At 41.5% G+C, this 20,516-nt stretch overlaps 1 pseudogene; it reads left to right on the top strand.

Moving 5' to 3' along the window:
• The first annotated feature begins 39 nt into the window (after positions 1-39).
• LOC126949020 (B-cell CLL/lymphoma 7 protein family member C-like) lies at positions 40-16,511 on the top strand (annotated as a pseudogene).
• Positions 16,512-20,516: the final 4,005 nt, after the last annotated feature.

Raw genomic sequence — 20,516 nt, 5'->3', positions numbered from 1 at the left:
CAGTATGCCTACTGCAAAGAACAGGGGACTCGCGGAGGCGTTAAGGACGAAAGAAGGCGCGGCCAACTCCCGGGGGGACGGCAGGCCGAGAGCGTGGCGCCCGGGCCTGGCGCCGAGCCTGAGCCCGCCGGATGGGAGGCGGCCCCGCCGCGGGCTCGGCTCCGGCCCCAGCCCCGCCAGCATGGCCGGCCGGACCGTACGGGCCGAGACCCGGAGCCGGGCCGAAGATGACATCAAGAAGGTAATGGCGACCATCGAGAAGGTCCGGAGATAGAAGAAGCAATGAATGACTGTGGGCGACACTTCCCTTCGTATCTTCAAGTGAGTGCCAGTGGTGGACCCCCAGGAGGAGGAGCGAAGGCGGGCAGGTGGCAGGGCAAAGAGATCCCGTGGCCGGGAATGTCGGGGCAGGGGCGCCAGTCCCCGAGGGGGTGGCCCTCTCATCCTGCTGGATCTCAATGATGAGAACAGCAACCAGAGTTTCCATTCGGAAGGTTCCCTGCAAAAAGGCACAGAGCCCAGTCCTGGGGGCACCCCCCAGCCCAGCCGCCCTGTGTCACCTGCCGGACCCCCAGAAGGAGTCCCTGAGAAAGCTCAGCCCCCACGGCTAGGCCAAGAAAAAAATCCCGGGGGGCATAACTGCTGGCAGCACTGACGAAACCCCAATGCTGACCAAGGAGGCCCTGGCAATGATCCAGCAGATGCATGCCTGGACACACTTGAGTAATCGAAAGCTAAAATTACTGATTAAAAAAAAACTGACTTTCTAATCCCAAAGGCAAGTACCCTCGTAGAACAAGTGACATCTGCCTGTAAGGTCTGTCAGCAGGTAAACGCTGGGGCTACCCAAGTGCCAGAAAGGAAACGAACTCGTGGTAACCGCCCAGGAGTCTATTAGAAAATAGACTTCACAGAAGTAAAACCTCACTATGTTGGATATAAGTACTTACTGGTGTTTGTAGATACCTTTTCAGGATAGGTAGAAGCCTACCCCACCCGGCAAGAAACGGCACACATAGTAGCCAAAAAATTTTGGAAGAAATCTTTCCTAGATTCGGACTTCCCAAGGTAATTAAGTCAGATAACGGGCCAGCCTTCGTTTCTCAGGTAAGTCAGGGGCTCGCCAGGATATTGGGGATTAATTGGAAATTACATTATGCCTATAGACCCCAGAGCTCAGGACAGGTAAAAAGAATGAATAGAACAATAAAAGAGACCCTTACTAAATTGACCTTAGAGACTGGTTTAAAAGATTGGAGACGCCTCCTATCCTTAACTCTGTTAAAGGCCCAAAATACACCTAACCCGGTTGTTTTAGGCTCACTCCATATGAAATCCTCTACGGAGGACCTCCCCCTTTGTCAACCTTGCTTAACTCCTTCTCCCCCTCCGATCCTAAAACTGACCTACAGGCTCGGCTAAAAGGACTCCAAGCAGTACAGGCCCAAATCTGGGCCCCCTTGGCAGAACTGTACCAACCAGGACATCCACAGACCAGTCACCCCTTCCAGCCATAAAGGTTGACGGAATCTCCACTTAGATCCACGCATCCCACGCCAAGGCTGCTCCAGAGACGTCCAGACCAACACCACTTGAGACATGGAAACTCCGACGCTCCACGGACCCGCTCAAGATAAGACTCTCTCGTATCTAACTCCTTGCTTATTGTTTGCCCTTCTTCCCTGTGCCGTCTCTAGTGTAGTTTTTGATGCTAACCCCCACCGGCCATTTAGCCTGACCTGACAGATAATTAATTTTAATAATCAAGAGGTCTTAAATAAGACCTCCGAGAATGCTCCTATAAAGACTTGGTTTCCAGACCTCTATTTCAACCTAAAAAAAACATATAGCAGAAAAGATAAAAGACACAGGCCGGTTTACTAGTCCCACAGGAGTCCTATTAGGAACTCCTCAAGATAGACAAGAATAGAAAGGACAGGCTAGAAAGGTGTCCATCAGCCGGAACGGGTTTTATGCCTGTCCCGGATTCAGGACAGGACAAATGAAAAAAAACTTGTAGAGATCTGACTCACTTGTATTGCAAAAGCTGGTCCTGTGTGACTACTAATAATAAAAAGTAGAAATAGGCCACAAAACCTTAGTATATAACCATGTCCTTTGTCCAGCCCTGTACCACAACCCGATATTCGGAAAATTGCAACCTGGTTCGCATCAAGTTTGAAGATGCAGCAAAATCTGATAACAGATAGATAACAACAAGATTAATATAAGGTCTCTATTTATACCAGCACAACCCGCCTAAAATTCCCCTCCAAATCAGACTATTAGTCAATCCAGACACTGCCCCTGTTGCAGTAAGGCCAAACCAGGTTTTATTAGAAGCTAGGAAGCCCCCGGTTTCCATATCGGAGAAGCCCCAACTAAAAGTTCCTCAAAGCACTTCCCCGCCCTTAATCTCCCTCACCCTCGCCGACATGTTAGGAATTAAGGTAGCGGCTAAAGTTAAAACCGGGACAGCAGCCCTAGTGCATGGTAACCATCATCTGCAACAACTTAAAGTAGCCATAGATGAAAACCTTAGAGCCATAGAACAATCTATCACAAAACTTGAAGAGTCCTTGACTTCTCTGTCTGAAGTTGTATTACAAAACCGACGAAGACTAGAAATTGTCTTTCTGAAAGAGGGCGGGCTCTGTGCAGCCCTGAAAGAGCAATGTTGTTTTTATGCAGATCATTCAAAAATAGTTAAAGATTCTATGGCAAAACTAAGAGAAAGATTAGACAAAAAAAGAGAAAAAATCTCAACAAAGTTAGTTTAAAAATTAGTACAACCAATCCCCTTGGCTTAACACCCTAATCTCCACCATCTTAAGACCCCTCATCCTGCTCACACTCATCCTGACTTTCGGGCCATGCATACTCAACCACTTACTCACCCTTATTAAAAATAAAATAAACATAGTACATGCTATGGTTCTGACCCAACAATACCAGAGCCTCAGGACTGAAGAAGAGGCTCAAGATTGAGCCTCTGACACAAAAAGAGGAGGGAATGAAACTAGGCCGCATAAAACTTAGAAACTAGGCCTCATAAAAAAAAGAACTTAAAAAAATTAACACCAGGTGGCTCTGGATAGGGTCCCACCCTGCCTCAATAGGGTCCCACCCTGCCAATTCCGGGAAACAACCTCATGGGGTCCCACCCTGCCAATTCCGGGGGTCCCACCCTGCCTCGAAGTTCCCGGAATCAACAACTCCAGGAAAAAACCTCATAAGGTCCTGCTCTAACCAATTAGAACAAGACACCTTGCTCAGGCCATAGACAGACCCAATTACCACGCGCCTAAAGCTTTGTTTGAATTTCGCGCCCTAAGCTGTGTTTGAACTTGTGTTTGCCTATATAAACAGCCTGTAACAAGCAGTCAGGGTCCCAGGGCCAACTTAGAGCTTGGGACCCTAGCGCGCTAGTAATAAATAACTCTCTGCTGTGAATCTCGTGTCGGTGATCCTTCGCGGCGACCCCTGCCCAGGAGGGAATCGACAGTTCGGTTCCAACAGTACCATTCACATATAAAGTACTGTGTACTGAGCATAGCACGCAAGAATTGTGATGGGCTAATTCTCAGAGCTCTTTTAGTCTGTGACAACACGGGCAAGTCAAGATGATGACAAAAGATAGGACTAGCCAGACCTATGATTGGGTATACTGACCTCACTATGAAGCTATCTCCAGGTACCCAGTATTTATATAGCTAAGATTTTTTTAATGAGAAAATAAGAGTATACAGAAGAAATTTATATAGGATAACTAGTCTCGTTAGTAAAAAACAGAAAACTTCCTCAATAGCTAGCTAAAGTGAAATTTTGCTTCCAGCCAAGATAGAATAACAGGGCTGAATTTACCCTCCTGCCCAATAAAACAAAACAACAAATAGACAAAAATATATTAAACAATAGGATATTTCTAGAATATTGAACTGTAAGCAATATTGAACTGTAAGAACAATGATCCCTGACAAATGAGAAACAAATAAGGTAAACTATAATTTGCCCATCTTTCTGCATAATTTCCAAGCTGTGCTGTGTGGGAAGAGGAAGCCTAGATAGGGCCTGTTAAACTCCCTGCTTGAGTGAATGGAGCTTGTAGTTCACTGTAGCCTGAGGTCCTGTATATCTTTTTTGATCAGGTGTCTGTTCAGGTCTTTTGCCTGTTTTCAAATTGGGGTTTTTATTGTTGACTTTTAAGGGTTCTTTGTATATTTCTGATAACAGTCCTTTATCAGATCAGTTGTTTGCAAATATTTTTTCCCAGTCCGTGACCTTGTCTTCTCATTCCCTTGACAGTGATTTTCACGGAGCAGATGTTTTTAATTTCAATAAAGTCCAGTATATCAATTATTTCTTTAATGGAACATGCCTTTGGTGATATATCTAAAAAGTCATCGCCACACCCAAAGTCATCCAGATTTTCTCCTATGTTACCGCCTAGGAGTTTTATACTTTTGCATTTTACATTTAGATCTGTGATGTATTTTCGGTTAATTTTGTTTGTTTGTTTGTTTGTTTGTTTTTGTTTTTTTGAGACGGAGTCTCCTTCTGTCACTCAGGCTGGAGTGCAATGGCGCAATCTCGGCTCAATGCAACCTCCACCTCCCAGGTTCAAGCGATTCTCCTGCCTCAGCCTCCTGAGCAGCTAGGATTGCAGGCACCAGCCACCACACTCGGCTAATTTTTGTATTTTCAGTAGAAATGGGGTTTCACCATGTTGGCCAGGCTGGTCTCGAACTCCTGACCTCAGGTGATCCACCCGCCTCAGCCTCCCATACTGCTAGGAGTACAGGCGTGCATTACTGCGCCCAGCCTTTGGGTTAATTTTTATGAAGGGCATAAGGTCTATGTCTAGAATCCTTTTTGTTCAGGTGATGTCCAGTTCTCCAAGTACCATTTGTTGAAAAGACCATAACAACATTTTAACAAATTGAGTGCAACAGCGTATAAAAAGGATAATGCCTCATGATCAAATCAGGGTTATCCCAGAAATGCAAAGCTGAGTTAGCATTTTAAAATCAAAGGGGCCAGGCACAGTGGCCATGCTTGTAATCCCAGCACTTTGGGAGGCAGAGGCAGGTGGATCACTTGAGGTTAGGAGTTCAAAATCAGCTTGGCCAACATGGTGAAACCCTGTCTCTACTAAAAATACAACAACAAAAAAATTATCTGAGTGTGGTGGCATGTGTGCCCATAATCCCAGCTACTTGGGAGGCTGAGGTATGAGAATCACTTGAACCTGGAAGGCAGAAGTTGCAGTGAGCCAAGATTGCACCACCGCACTCCAGACTGGGTGACAGAGTGCGACTCTGTCTTAAAATAAATAAATAAATAAATAATCAATCAATCAGAACAATTCATCATATTAACAGACTAAACAAGAAAAGCTATATGATCATCTTAGCAAATGCAAAAAAAGCATTTGATAAAAGCCTAACTCAATTCCTGATAAAAACAACACTCAGCACACTAGAAATACAAGGGAATTTACTCAGTCTCATAAAGGCTGTAAGTATTAGAAATGCAAAATCTCAGACTTCACCCCAGACCCACTGAATCAGAATCGGAGTTCTAACAAGATCCCCAGTGAGTTGATGCACATTAAAATTCGAGCAGCATTAGAACAGCATTTCACAGCCTTGGGCCCATTTTAACATCGCTTGGGACGGTTTTGAATATCCTTCCTAATACTTAGTAGTAACAAACTGAGGGCAGGCGCAATGGCTCTTGCCTGTAATCCCAGCACTTTGGGAGGCCAAGGCGGGCAGATTACGAGGTCAAGAGATGGAGACCATCCTGGCTAACACGGTAAAACTCCATCTCTACTAAAAATACAAAAAATTAGCTGGGTGTGGTGGCAGGTGCCTGTAGTTCCAGCTACTCGGGAGGCTGAGGCAGGAGAATGTCATGAACCTGGGAGGCAGAGCTTGCAGTGAGCCAAGATCGCGCCACTGCATTCCAGCCTGGGCGACAGTGCGAGACTCTGTCTCAAAAAACAAAACAAAACCAAACAAAAAAATTGAAATTCTCCCACTATGATCAGGAACAAGCCAAGGATGCCCACACTTACCACTGCTATTTAACATTGTATTGGATAGTCTAACCAGGGAAATAAGGTAAGAAAAAACAAATGAAAGGCATCCAGTTTGGAAAGGTAGAAGTAAAATCCTCTTTATCCACAGATGACATTGTCTTCTTTGTAGGAAATCTTATATAGTCTACAAATTAACTGTGTGCTTAGCAAGTTTGAGGATACAAGATCACTACATGAAAACCTATTTCTATATAGTAGCAAAGAAAAATTAGAAAGGAAAATTTAAAAGCAGTATGTTTACAAGAACATCAAACATATGAAATACTTGGGAATGAATCCAACAAAAAATGTGCAAGACCTCTATATTAAAAACAACAAATATTGCGGAAAGAAAGTAAAAAGACCTAAACATATGAAAAGAAATGCTAATGTTCATGGATTGGAACACTCAATATTACTAAAATATCATTTCTCCCCAAATTGATCTCTAAATTTAACACAATCTCAGTTAAAATTTCAGCAGGCTTTCTTTTTGTAGAAATTAAACAAGCTGATTCTAAAGTTCATTTGGAAATTCAAAGAACCTAGACTAACCAAAACAAAATTGAAAATGAAGAACAGGCCAGGTGCGGTGGCTCACGCTTGTAATCCCAGGACTTTGGGATGCCAAGGGTCAGGAGATCGAGACCATCCTGGCTAACGTGGTAAAACCCCATCTCTACTAAAAATACAAAAAATTAGCTGGGCGTGGTGGCGGGCGCCTGTAGTCCCAGCTACTCAGTCCCAGGAGAGGGACTGAGAATGGCATGAACCCGGGAGGTGGAGCTTGCAGTGAGCCGAGATCGCACCACTGCACTCCAACCTGGGCAACAGAGTGAGACTCCCTCTCAAAAAAAAAAGAAAGAAAGAAAGAAAAAAGAATAACAAGACTGGAGAACTCCCACTACCTGACTTCTATACTAAATTTAAAGCTGTAGTAACCAAGCCAGTGAAGTAGTGTGTCTAGATAGGAAAACATTAATAACAACAGAATAGAGAGTCCGTAAATAAACCTATACATATGTAAATAGCTGATTTTTGACAAAATTTCAAGAGAATTCAGTGGAGAACCGATGGTGTTTCCAACAACTACTGAAACAATTGAATGTCCATATGAAAATACACTTTGACCTATACCTTGCACATGATGATAGAGCTTAATGTAAAATTTAAAACTATCATAATTTTAGAAGTAAACATAGAAGAAATTACTGTGAACTTGGGTTAGGCAAAGTGTTTTTAGATACAATATCCAAAGTACAATCCACAAAAGGAGAAATTGACATATTCGACTTCATCCAAAGTAAGAACTTGTGCTCTTCACAAAGCAACGTTAAGAGAACTAAAAGACAAACCATAGACTGAGAGAAAATATTTGAAAGTCAAATTACATTTATCCAGTATGTCCAGAGAACTTTCAAAATGTAATAATAGGAAAACAACTCAATGAAAAATGGACGAGACATTAGAACAGACACTTAACCAGAGATTCCAAATAAGTACATGAAAGGACCCTCAACATTATTAGGAAAATGTGACTTAAAACCACAGTGAGATACCACTATACATTTATTGGAATGTCTAAAATTAAAAAGACTGAACAGAACAAGTGTTGATGCATATGTGAAGCATAAGGAACTCTCCCATCCTGCTTTCAGAAATAGAAAATGCCACTTTGGAAAATAATTGAGGGTTTTCTTAAAAACTTTAACATATACCTTGCATATGACCCAGACATTACACTCCTAGGTATTCATCCCAGAGAAACGAAATTCATAAAAGGCTTGTATATGAATATTCATAAAGGCGTTATTTGTATGACCCCTAAACTGGAAATAACCTAAATATCCCTCACCAGGTGAGTGCAAAAATAATCCAAAAAAATGAATATTTGACACATGAAACAACTTGGATAAATTTCAAGATAATTGTGTTGATTGAAAGAGGCCAGACCAAAAAAAGTATATACTGTATTACTCCATTTGTATAAAATTCTAGAAAATGCAAACTTACCCATATTGAGAGAAAGCAGACTGATGGTTACCTGGGAACAGGGAAGGCACAGGGAGGGACAGGACAGAGTTCTTATGAAAAAGCACAAAGAAAAATGGGGGAGGAGGTGACAGATATGTTCATTATCTTGGTTGTGATGGTTTCATGAGTATATACATATGTCAACACTTATCAAATTATACACTTTAAATATGTGCAGTTTACTGTATGTCGATTATACCTCAAGTTGCTAAGAAAAGCGAGCACTGAATTTCACATAGCAGCATGATCATTACATCCTAAGGTGGTATTACTCAAATGGAGCAGATGCTAGTACAAATTCCCATCCAGAACTACCACCCAGCTGGTTGGATCTGGGCCCCTCTAGTTTTCTACTGACCCTATCCCCCAAAGAAGCCTTGAGTTTGGGTCTTTCGCCACATTCTGTTCTGCTGATATTCATAGATTGACCCTAGAAGTGGCAATCACCCCATTTCTATCATTGCTAAAACTGTGCTCCTACTGAAAAAAATATAATATTAACTCCCGGGAGGTACAAATTGAGAGCGACAGTCATTCACATGGAGGGGAGGGTAATGTAATAGAACAGTGGCTTTGAGTTGATGAACACCACTTGCTAGCTACATAATCTTGGGTAAGTCTGTCTACCTCTCCGAGCCTCGGTTTTCTCATTTTAAAAGTATTTAACAATTCCTACCTGACAGGGTTGTCTTCAAGGTACATATGAAAGACTGAAGCAGAAGGTCAGGCATGAGGGAAGGACACATTAGAAATGACTGTCTCCTTTGTGCTGTTGTTCACAGTGCTCCCCTTAAGCCACCTATTATACAAACTCCCCTTATCATGCTGTCGGGATTCCAGCTGAAGCCTCCGATGTAAACTGTAAATAAGGTTCCAAGCGAATGGGTCTCACGCTTGGCTACACATTAGAATCACCTGGGGAGATTAAAACCACACAACAACCCAAAAAACCTGATGCTTGGGTTCCACCATCAGAGATTTTGGTTTAATTGAGTTGATGGCACAGTTGGACATTGGGATGTTCAAAAGCTTCCCAGGAGATGTTAAAATAGGGCCAAGGCTGTGAAACACTTCTAATGCTGCTCACATTTTAACGTGCATGGACTCGCTGGGGATCCTGTTAAAACTCAGATTCTGTTTCAGTGGGTCTGGGGTGAAGTCTGAGATTCTGCGTTTCTGATAGGCTACCAGCTGATGCTGATGCTGTTGATCCTGGGATGACACCTTGGGTGGAAAAACTAACCCATGGGGAGCATCAGAATCACCTGGGGATCTTTTTAAAGCTGAGGATTTCTAGATCTTCCCCTGAGATGGGGCCCCAGCATTGGCATTTCTTTTAGAGACCAGCCAGATAAGCCTACTGTATTTCTCTTAGGAAGAACCGTGGATCTAGTCTGAGCTTTTACATGTGAGAACACTATCCCCAAGAGGGTGTGCGACCCTTGTCCTGAGGTAACTTTCTCCCAAGAAAGTTCATTAGTAAATGAAGTATATTTTCAATGGGAACATATTCCGGTGTGAGGGTCCTCAGTGCTGACTGGGGACTACAATCTGCAGTGTGAGTCGAGCGTGAAGGTTTCATTAACACACAGCTCAGAACCTAGCTGTGGAGCAGCCTGTGTGATGAATGAGGTCTCGGGTTCTACTTGAAGCATTATCACATAATATATCAGTTTTATGTCAAATGAACTGATGGTTTTATGGCCTTTCCATTCAATTTGATAGGGCCCTTGTCACGGGCTCTTTTTAATAATGCTAGAGGGCATTTTTTGGTGGTGATGACATAGTGATTTATAAAACCCACTTCATGCATCAGCCACATATATGTAAATCAGAAAAATTTCCTTCTGGGAAAAGGTGTCATTGCCATTCTATGATAAATAGATGCATAGTCAATGAGCAGACATTCATCAAGACACAGATTTGAATTCACGTTTCTATGTACCAAGTAATTAGCATCGTGTCTAGGAAGTAGTCTTGTAGGGCAGGACCCTCCCAAATGGAAGACTTGCAGCATGCGAGATGAGTTTGCTGCCAACTTGACCTTCAAGGTGCTGCAGCAAGATGGCTGGAAACTCAGCTGGTGGTATGGGAGCATCAGCCTTGAGGGTGAAGGAGGGGAAGTGGTGCTTAAAGGAAGCACCACAGACAGAAGAAGAAAGGACATACTTTTAATGTCTGTGTTGCTATAGAACTTAATATTATTTTCCTTATTTAGTGCTCAAATCATGTTGCAAGGTAGGCGTTATCTACATCTTAAAGAAAGAAAACTGAAGTGAGAACTCATCTAAGACTTCAATCTAGGTCAGTGTGACTCCAAAGCCCATGCTCTTTCTGCTACACTACAATGTTTTCGCAAAAGCACCTGGATGTCAGCATAAGTGAATTATGTCCCTGTGATACCAGTTTTGCTGAGACCAGATTGCAACTCTCAGCAATTGTACCTGCCATCTGCTTCCTGTGCCCAGCCTTGAATCTGTAAAGACGTGACATCAGAAGGGCTAATGCTATGTATAGCTTAAAAGGCTTTAAAAAAAATTAAAGAAAAATTATATTTAATTGATGAAATCAAAGTGTCAAATATTCCTCATTCTTAGCTACTGGTATGAAATCAAATCATGGGTAACTGTTAAAACTTGAAATAATTGGCCACAGAAATAAAATAAATCTGATAGAAATATTTTTATTACCTAAATATTTGTGAAGTGAGTTGGAGGGAGATCCACAACATTTTATTCATGGGCCAATTAAGATATTATACCATAGAAAGAGCAATAACATTTTTTTAAAAAAAGAACAATTAACTTTTACAAAGCTTTCAACATTTGTGCATCACTTTCACCAATACCGTGTGATCCTCACATCACTTTTGTGATGTTGGCAGTATGATTTGATCCATTATTAGATAAGGAAATCAAAGCGCAGAGACTCAGAAATGGGGATTCCACTCTCAGAAATGCTCACACAGCCGGTGATCAGAAGACTAGACTTCACACTCTAAGCCCCACATGTTTTTCACTGCTCAAGAAAATATATTCTTTAAAAACGACTCTTCTGCTTTTCCAAGTCTCTGTATAGAAGCAAGAACATATTTACTCCAATAATCACAGTAGCAGAGCATATTCCTTTTTGTAGAGAGGGATTTGTTGGCTCAGATATTTGATTGGGGACACCCTATATAGTTTGGGGCCAAGAACGTTATCCTGAATTGGATATTACATATCTCTGTTTTCCCTATTCTTTTTCTCTAAATATAAAACTAAAGGTGAACATTTGATACACAGAAAAAGAAAAAAGAAAAAAAAAAAAAGCCCAGGGGCATCTGACCTCTAAATTTAGTCAGAGAAAATAAAGTCCCCACAAAATAAAGCAATACAAAAATGGGGAAGAGAGATTATGGGTCTCTCTTCAGCTGGCACAAGAGAGGGCAGTAACTGAAAGCAATCAAGTAGTTTTTAAAGAATATATTTTGTTGAGCAGTGAGGAACGTGGGGTTTAGAGTGTGAAGACTAGTCTTCTGATCACTGACTGTGTGAGCATTTCTGAGAGTGGAATCTCAATTTCTGAGTCTCTGCGCCTTGACTTCCTTATCGAATAATGGATCAAATCATATCTACCAACATCACAGAAGTGAGCAAAGAGAAAGTATAGCTCAAAGGACTGGTTTTGGGAAGAAATTCTTGATGTCAAGAATATTTGCTGCTTTTATCCTGAGGTGTCTGGCTGGGGTGGAATAAAAGTGTCTCTAATCAGGGTATTTATTGAAAAGACTGAGTTCAAACTTTGCAGAGAGGGGAGGTAGTAGTCTGATTGGAGACACCCTGTATAAATTGAAAGTCAATAAATCTATTACCAGATACTTAAGATTGCTTTCTACATTAACCAAGCGCAGTAACTGAAAATAATCAAGACCAAGTTCAGATATAACAGCAATCATTGGGGTTTACATTTGAGGCAACATAGATTACAGGTGATAGCGATGGAATGACAAGAAGAGAGAAGATCTGAGTTCTAGTCTTGCCTCTCCCACTAATTAGTTTTTGGCTGTGAACAAGTTACTGAAACTCCCTGGGCTCAGGTCTCTGTTGTGGAGGGGTGCAGACTGGGAAAGGAGTGTGAGGAAAACCTAGGGAGCAAAGTAGCTCTGTGATGTGCCAGGCAAGCCCCCTCCTCTTTTGAACAAAGTAGTCTGAAGCAGTGGTTGTCCAGAGCAGAGCAGAAAGCTGGGAAGCCCTTCGGGCAGTGGAGTGGTCTGCAGCCTGGCTGGGTAGGTACCCTGTGGCCTATGTAGATGGTGGCAGAGACACCCACATTCCAGAGATGCTCCAAACAATCTGGAAGCCACCTTGGTGATATTGACCACTGGTCACTTAGGAATATACAGAAGTTGTATGAGACACCAAGTTTCTACTCCTCTCCTTTGCCACTATTTTCAGCTAAATGGATGACTAAGTAATAATAATGCTATGTTTAAGCCAGTCATCACATGCATTTTCTCCCCCCCCCTTTATTTATTTATTGCTTATTTTTGTTTATTTATTTATTTTTATTTACAGAGATAAGGTTTCGCTGTGTCGTCCAGGCTGGAGTGCAGTGAAGCCTCAACCCCCCAGGTTCAGGCCATCCTTCTGCCTCAGCCTCCTACATGCTGAGAGACCACATCTGGCTGATCAAAAAAAAAATTTGCAGAGATAGGTTTTCACTGTGTTACCCAGGCTGGTCTCAAACTCCTGGGCTCAAGCAGTCCCCCTGCCTCAGCCTCCCAAAGTGTTGGGATTACAGGCATGAGCCACTGCGCCTGGCCTCCTACAGCATTTTAAAATTTGATCCTTATATTCATGAAGTGGGATAATCAGTTCCATTTTACAGATGAGGAAAGGAGCTTAGAGAGGTAAAGATATTTTCCCCAGTATCTCTTTAGAACTGGCGTTTGAACCCAGGGGCAATCTGCCTACAGTTAAATCAATGATTGATCATAATCAACATTGTAGAAAATTTCAGAAAGTACATAAAGAAAAAATATATGATCATCCCAGATTTGATCACCCAGAGACACCCAGCTTGGTTTGTAGAAAATTTAAAGTCAAAATTTATTTTTAATGGCTGTGTGGTATTTCATTTTAAGTATGTTTTAAGTTTATCCAACAAATCTATTACCAGATATTTAGGATTGCTTTCTACATTTTTTTTTTTTTTTTTTTTTTTTTTTGAGACAGGGTCTCACTCTGTTACCCAAGGCTGGAGTGCAGAGATGCAATCACAGCTCACTGCAATGCAATGTCTGCCTCCCAGGCTCAAGTGATGCTCCCACCTCAGCCTCCCAAGGAACTGGGACCATGCCCTGCTAATTTTTTGTGTTTTGGGTAGAGACGGGGTTTCACCATGTTGCCCAGGCTGGTCTCAAATTCCTGAGCTCAAGTGATCTGCCCACCTCAGTCTTCCAAAGTACTGGGATTATAAGTGTGAGCCACCGCTCCCAGCCTATTTTTTACTATTTTAAACAGCACCAATGTTACATGTACTATGGGGCTCTTATTCAATTGTCTCTTCAGGAGCAATTTCCAGAAATGAGGTTGCTGGTTTGAAAAATATGCTTTTTTAAAAGAAATGTAAAAGATTCTGTTGTCAGATTGTCTTTCTGGAAAAAGCAGTATCAATTCCACTCTTAATAGCAGTAGGTGAGTGCCCATTTCCTTACATATCCACATTAAGTCTAGATAATACTATTATTTAAATCCTTGCCAATCTGATAAATGAAAAATGTTATCTCATTTTAATTTGCACTTAATTACCAGTGAGGCTGAATGCCTAATGTCAAGGCAGTAATTTTTTTTCGTTTTATATTCACAGCTATAGCATCCTTGTGTGGGCTTCAAAGATAACAGAAATCATTGTGAGGGAACTAGCATGAATCACAACAGAACGTGCAATTCAACATTATCATTCACCTTCTGTGTACTTAAGTGTTGAAAGTGCTTCTTCTCTACAAGACAGTGAAATCTTAGAAAGGAGAGATTTCACTTTGTTCATCTTCTCCAGAAAGTCCTACTTTCCTCGGGCTCTTAAGGCATACAGAGTCATCTATGAAACTCTTCCAACTTACCAAAAGAAGACGGGGCTTGCCTGGCACATCACAGAGCTACTTTGCTCCCTAGGTTTTGCTCACACTCCTTTCCCAGTCTGCACCCCTCCACAACAGAGATCTGAGCCCAGGGAGTTTTCAGTAACTTGTTCAAAGCCAAAAACTAATTAGTGGGAGAGACAAGACTAGAACTCAGGTCTTCTCTCTTCTTGTCATTCCATTGCTATTGCCTGTAATCTATGTTTCCTCAAATTTAAACCTCAGTGATTGCTTTATATCTGAACTTGCTCTTGATTGTTTTCACTTACTGCCCTAGGTTGATTATAGCTCTTCAAGTAGACTTTCAGCATTTCCAGAAAAGAAAATTTTACTCTGTTGATCTTTCCATCCATAGTACCTAACTTCAAGCTGCCAGGACTAGCAAACCTTCAATAAATACTTGCTCGGGGGAGGCCAGGTCTATGTCAATTGCTCTGCTGCAGTTCTTATCCTTTCCAGACTAAACTCCTCAAAAATCTCCTAGCCAGTTGCTTTGTAAAATATCAAAAGTCAGGCACATTTCCAGTTCTCTTGCTTCAGAATTTTTGTACCCTCATTGGCTGTATGGCACTCTTTTAAATCAAAACATTGGGAATTTATTTGTTATGTGCTCCTATTTTATCTTTCATTTTAAAGGAAATGATTTTTTTTCTCTCTGCTAAGGCATTTCTTTAATACATGGTGTTTTGACATGCACTCAATTTGGTCTGAGCTACATTTGATGATTTTTTTTTTTACTTTTAATGTTATTAGAATCTGTAGTATTTCTCTTTAGACAAATAATTGTAAACAACAATACAAACAACACCTCTTTCCTTTAGTCACTAACTTGACAGTTTAATCTAAAAGGAAAAAAAAATTCAGTTATAACCAACACTAACACTTAATTCCAATTTCCATGTAATATTATAGAACCTGCATTTAAACCACCATGGGATGCTAAATTCTTATAAGAGGAAAGACAAAGCTAAAAACCACAATGAGGGGTTAAAAAAATTGTGCTAATCACAGTTGCTTTTCCTGATGGGGAGGAGGAAAGAAAAAATACCATTTTCATTAAACCACCCAGAGCCAGTAAAATAAACTATGACCAGAGAATTTCCTGTGGATGGCCCGCTCACTTTCTGTCTGAATTGTACTACAGAGATGGTTACCAGATAAAATACCTAGAATTGATTTAGAGTGGGCAGTGCTTCTTCAGCAGTCTTTATTATAAATGTTAATTCTGGGATCTTTGCCATCCATGGGGCTTTAGGAGATAAATAACACCATTTTTCTTCAGTGTTCGCGCTCAGGTGTAAGGCCCACTCAAGGGGAGCTGAGATTTATAGGTGATATAATTTAGAATTCTAGGCCCATAAGTTAATGCTTTAGAAATGTCTTCTTTATCTTTTCTGGGATTACAAATGGACAGATCCCTGGCACAGCTCCTCATCTTACTTGGTCTCTCTGCTTCTGCTGAAGACCTTATTCTGCCAGATTCATCACTGTTTGCGGTAGAAAAAGCAATGATTTGGTGTAGATAAGAACGAGAAGATTAATGTCAATGACAGAGCAGTGTTTTTGAAATGTCATCTCCAGTGAGATAAATAATGCTACAGAGTACTTACTAGGTACTAGGTCCTGTGCTGGTACTTTGGAAAATGGTACGTAAAATGTGTTCAAATTACATCAGCAGTTAAAGCTAATATTTATGTGATGTTTTCCATATATTAATCCATTAATTCATTTAATTCTTTCAACAGCCCTATGAGATATGTATTCCTATAGATCAGGAAACTGAGGCATAGTAGAGAGATTACGCAAAAAGCGGCAAAAGCAGAATTGGAAGTCAGCTCTCCTGTTTCCAGAGGCCGGGATTTAACCACTACCATTTATAAAAGAGTTGAGCTCTTACAGAGAGAGGAAATCACACTTGATTACACACCAAATCTGACCCCCTCCCGTCATGTTTTTCTATGCATTTATGTGATTACAGTCACATGTGAATACATCATATGTTTTGTTGCTTTTTGGTTACTGTTGATTTCGTTAATGTAAATATTTACTTGTTATACACACTTCATTACTTTAGAATAAAACCTCTTGAATCATCTGTTTCATCAGGGCTCTTTTTGATCATTTATTTAGCTGGTTCTCCCTTTTTCCTATGTGTAGATTATTTGCTGTCTGTTTTTGTTGAAGAGTGGGCAGCCGGACAGTTCTCTAGATGCTGAGTGTGAGTGGGCACAGCAGCTCCCCACTGGTGGCTTCACTGGAGAGGACCGACCATGAGACGGCCCTTGTGCCATCAGGTAGGCACGCTGGCAATGACCACCTTCTTTTGGATTGTGGCTTACCAGTGCAGGTCTCCAAATGTTAGTAGGGTCATGGCTGTGTCTTCAAACAACAACAACAAGAAAAACCCCAAAAAAACCTTGAAATATAAAATTTTCCTACACAGGCTAAAAATTGCTTCACCTTTTTCATCCTAATCTCTAAATTCAAATAATTGCAAACAGAACTTTTAGTGACCTTAGGAATGTTATTTAACTTTTATAAATTATGTTAATCTGATTTGAAAAATGGGAAATGTCCTGACAAAGCTGAGGTAAGAAACATAACTTCAGTAATAATAAGAAAGGTACCATTTTGTTGTCTTCATATGTATACATCATTTAAATCTTACAATACCTCCGTTGATTAGTGTATTATATATCCATTTCTACATACAAGGAAACTGAACTTTAAGGTGTTAAATAACTTGCCTCAGATAACTCAACAGTTAGTGTAGCCTAATTTCAGGACCCTGGTGCTTAGTGCATAATAGATGCTCAAAAAATGTTAGCTCTCTTGCAGTGATAAAAACCAAAGCTGTAGGCTGGGCGCAGTGGCTCATGCCTGTAATCCCAGCACTTTGGGAGGCCAAGGCGGGCGGATCAGGAGGTCAGGAGTTCAAGACCAGCCTGGCCAAGATGGTGAAACCTCATCTCTACTAAAAATACAAAAAATTAGCCGGGCACAGCCACGGGCACTTGTAATCCCAGCTACTTGGGAGACTGAGGCAGGAGAATCACTTGAACCTGGGAGGTGGAGGTTGCAGTGAGCCAAGATCATGCCACTGCACTCTAGCCTGGGTGACAGAGTAAGATGCTGTCTCAAAACACACACACACACACACACACACACACACACACACACGAAACCTAAGTTGTGATTGAGGTGATGGGAATGAAAAAGAAGGAATGATATGGTAAACAAGTAAGTAGTGGAGATTTTTAAAATGCATAGTCTACAGACAGACAAGTTTTATGAAGTGGCCAATGGAGCCTATGTAGTAGCAGGTCTGAAAGGGTTAAACAGAGATGCTCTGAAGCTGCCACAGGCAAGGAATCCATTTCACAGGAGCATTTGATGTCTGATGCTAAACACTGCTGAGTTTCCTTCCAAAGTGGAATCCATTTCAGCTTCTACCCTGGGATGTGGTAGTAACTTACTGCTCCACCTCTTGAATCTTGCTTCTCCATGTCTATCTTCTTTCAACTGCCTCTGAGATCTGTCCAAAGGACAAATCTGAATTGCTTTCTTAAAACATACATAAACAAAACATATATAAACAAGAGAGGTTTAATGGACTCACAGTTCTGTATGACCAGGGAGGCCTCAGGAAAGTTACAATCATGGAAGACGGTGAAGGGGAATCACTTGAGTCCAGGAGCCCACTACATTCTAGCCTGGGTGATGGAGTGAGAACGTGTCTCTTAAAAAATTTAAAAATGATGATAAGTCCATTTCTCACAAAAGTCAGGCATGTGGGGGATAATATTACACCAGGGCATGAATATTGAGATATGGGAATAACTGGAGGTTGTCTTGGAGGCTGCCTACCACCCAGATATATTTAAAGCTTTTTATTCAAAGCCTGAGTTATAAAATCTAGTGCCATCTCTACCATCACCCAATTACGGGTCTATCTACCATAATCACTCTTACCACTTTCTCACTCAAACTTTAAGTTCCAATAATACAAAACTGCCGGTGGCCATTCTCCTAATCTCCTTGTATTAGTCCATTCTCACGCTGCTATAGAGAAATACCTGAGACTGGGTAATGTATAAAGAAAAGAAGTTTAATTGATTCACAGTTCCATATGGCTGGGGATGCCTCAGGAAATGTACAACCATGGCAGAAGGGGAAGCAGGCCCCTTCACAAGGCAGCAGGAGAGAGAAGTGATGGATAAACTTCCGAACACTTATAAAACCATCAGATCTCATGAGAACTCACTCGCTATCATGAGAACAGCATGGGGGAAACTGCTCCCATAATCTAATCACCTCCCTCTCTCGACAGGTGAGATTACAGGTTCCTCCCTCAACATGGGGAGATTACAAAATGAGATTTGGGTGGGGATACAGAGCCAAATCATATCACCCCCTCTACCCACAATCACTCATGTTTCAAGGCTACCTGAGCTTCCTGTCTGGTACCCTCATTTCCTCATCCTTCTATGGTTAATGCTGCTTCATCTTTTTAAGACAAAGTTCTGGTGTCACCTCCTCTAGGTACCCTCCCTGGCCTTCAACCTGAGTTAGATATTGCTCACTTGTGTCATTGAACCTGGGACACCCCTCAACCTAGCACTTACTGCACTATTTTGAAATTATATCACCCTGACTATTCTATGAACACCTGAGTGCAGGTGCAATATCTTCGTCACCGAGATCTGCCAAATATCTAGCACCTACCAGAATGTCTAGTGCACCATAGGTGCTTAATAAACATTTGTAAAAAAATATTTTTAATCAACCACATTTGCAACAGTTCATGAGGGCTTCCTGGTTTGAACTCCAGTTATTCCCCACAAAGAAAAAAGTAAATTTGAGAAAATAATCTGTGTTTTGGGTCAACCTTTTCTTTGTCTAAGATATAAAAATTCTACCAATTATCTTGTGGGTGTCCCCTCATTGTTTCTGTTCTTTCTAGGCATGGGCTAGACTGTCACTTTCTTATCCTAAGATCTCTAAGGCTGAGGCAGCTATGACTTGCTTAGCTGTGTGTTGTTTGCACTCTCAAATCCTCACCATATGAGAAAGATGGACTTTCCAGTGTCTATGTGAGCCGATGACGGGTTAATGACTTGCTGTGAAGGGTATGAGCCAGCCTGTGGCCCCAAGGTCTCTGTCTTAAGAGGAGAACTATCGTATGTGCCCTAGGTGATGGTGAAGCAGCAGATGTGCCCAGAAACAAACAAAAATATGAGGGTGTGAGTTGTGCTAAAACCACCCATGGGCCCTGATAGGCTCACAAGCCTCATACGCACAGGATGGTTTATATTCCACCTCATGCCTCTGAAACCTTAGTACTCAGAACAATGTTCAATTAAAGTTTTGTGAATAGTGAGGAGACTGGGATTACTAGGTATTCATCTTGGTTTCCACAGCACAAATCCCCTTGAGATGAGATGAGAACAGTTGGGGTTTAGATATGGCTAGGGACATCCTATATGTCCTCATTCTTCCAGGCTTTTAGGAAATTTAACTCACCAATTTTGGGGCTATCCACTTCAGGGTGGATTAAATCTCTTATATAAAGTCAAGGAATGAAAAAAAAAATTTTGCTTATCATCAGTCATTTACAAGAGACTGCTGTTGTCCCAACTTCACGGCACCTTTGGAGACACTAGTTGAGGTTACAGAACTCTCTGGATGCTAGAATCTAGTCTCCCTGGTAAACATGGGGTACTTACCCTCTAAGGTGTTTTTACTTCATGTAGGTACAGTGAGGAAGGAAAGTGAGGACACTCCTGCTGCGAAGCAGTTTCACTGTGCCCTTGTTACTACTTCAGCTCTAATATGGTTTTGTTCTGTGTCTCCACCCAAATCTCTTGTCGAATTGTCTTCCCCAGTGTTGGAGGAGGGGCCTGGTAGGAGGTGACTGAATCACGGGGGTGGACTTCCCCCTTGCTGTTCTCCTGATGGTGAGTGAGTTCTCACGAGATCTGGTTGTTTCTGGAAGTATGACACTTCCCCCTTCTCTCTCTCTCTCTCTCTCTCTCTCTCTCTCTCTCTCTCTCTCTCCTGATTTGCCATGTAAAGATGTGCCTCTTTCCCTTTCAGTTCCCGCCATGATTATGTTTCCTGAGGCCTTCTCAGCCATGCTTACTGTACAGCCTGTGGGACTGTGAATCAATTAAACCTATTTTCTTCATAAATTACCCAGTCTCAGGTAGTTCCTTATAGCAATATGAGAACAAACAAATATAAGCCCACTGCATCTTGGCCTGAAATTTCTGTTTACTT

This window comes from Macaca thibetana, chromosome 2, assembly GCF_024542745.1.
Source record: "Macaca thibetana thibetana isolate TM-01 chromosome 2, ASM2454274v1, whole genome shotgun sequence".
Lineage (NCBI taxonomy): Eukaryota > Metazoa > Chordata > Mammalia > Primates > Cercopithecidae > Macaca > Macaca thibetana.
This window is presented reverse-complemented; position numbering and strand designations above follow the sequence as displayed.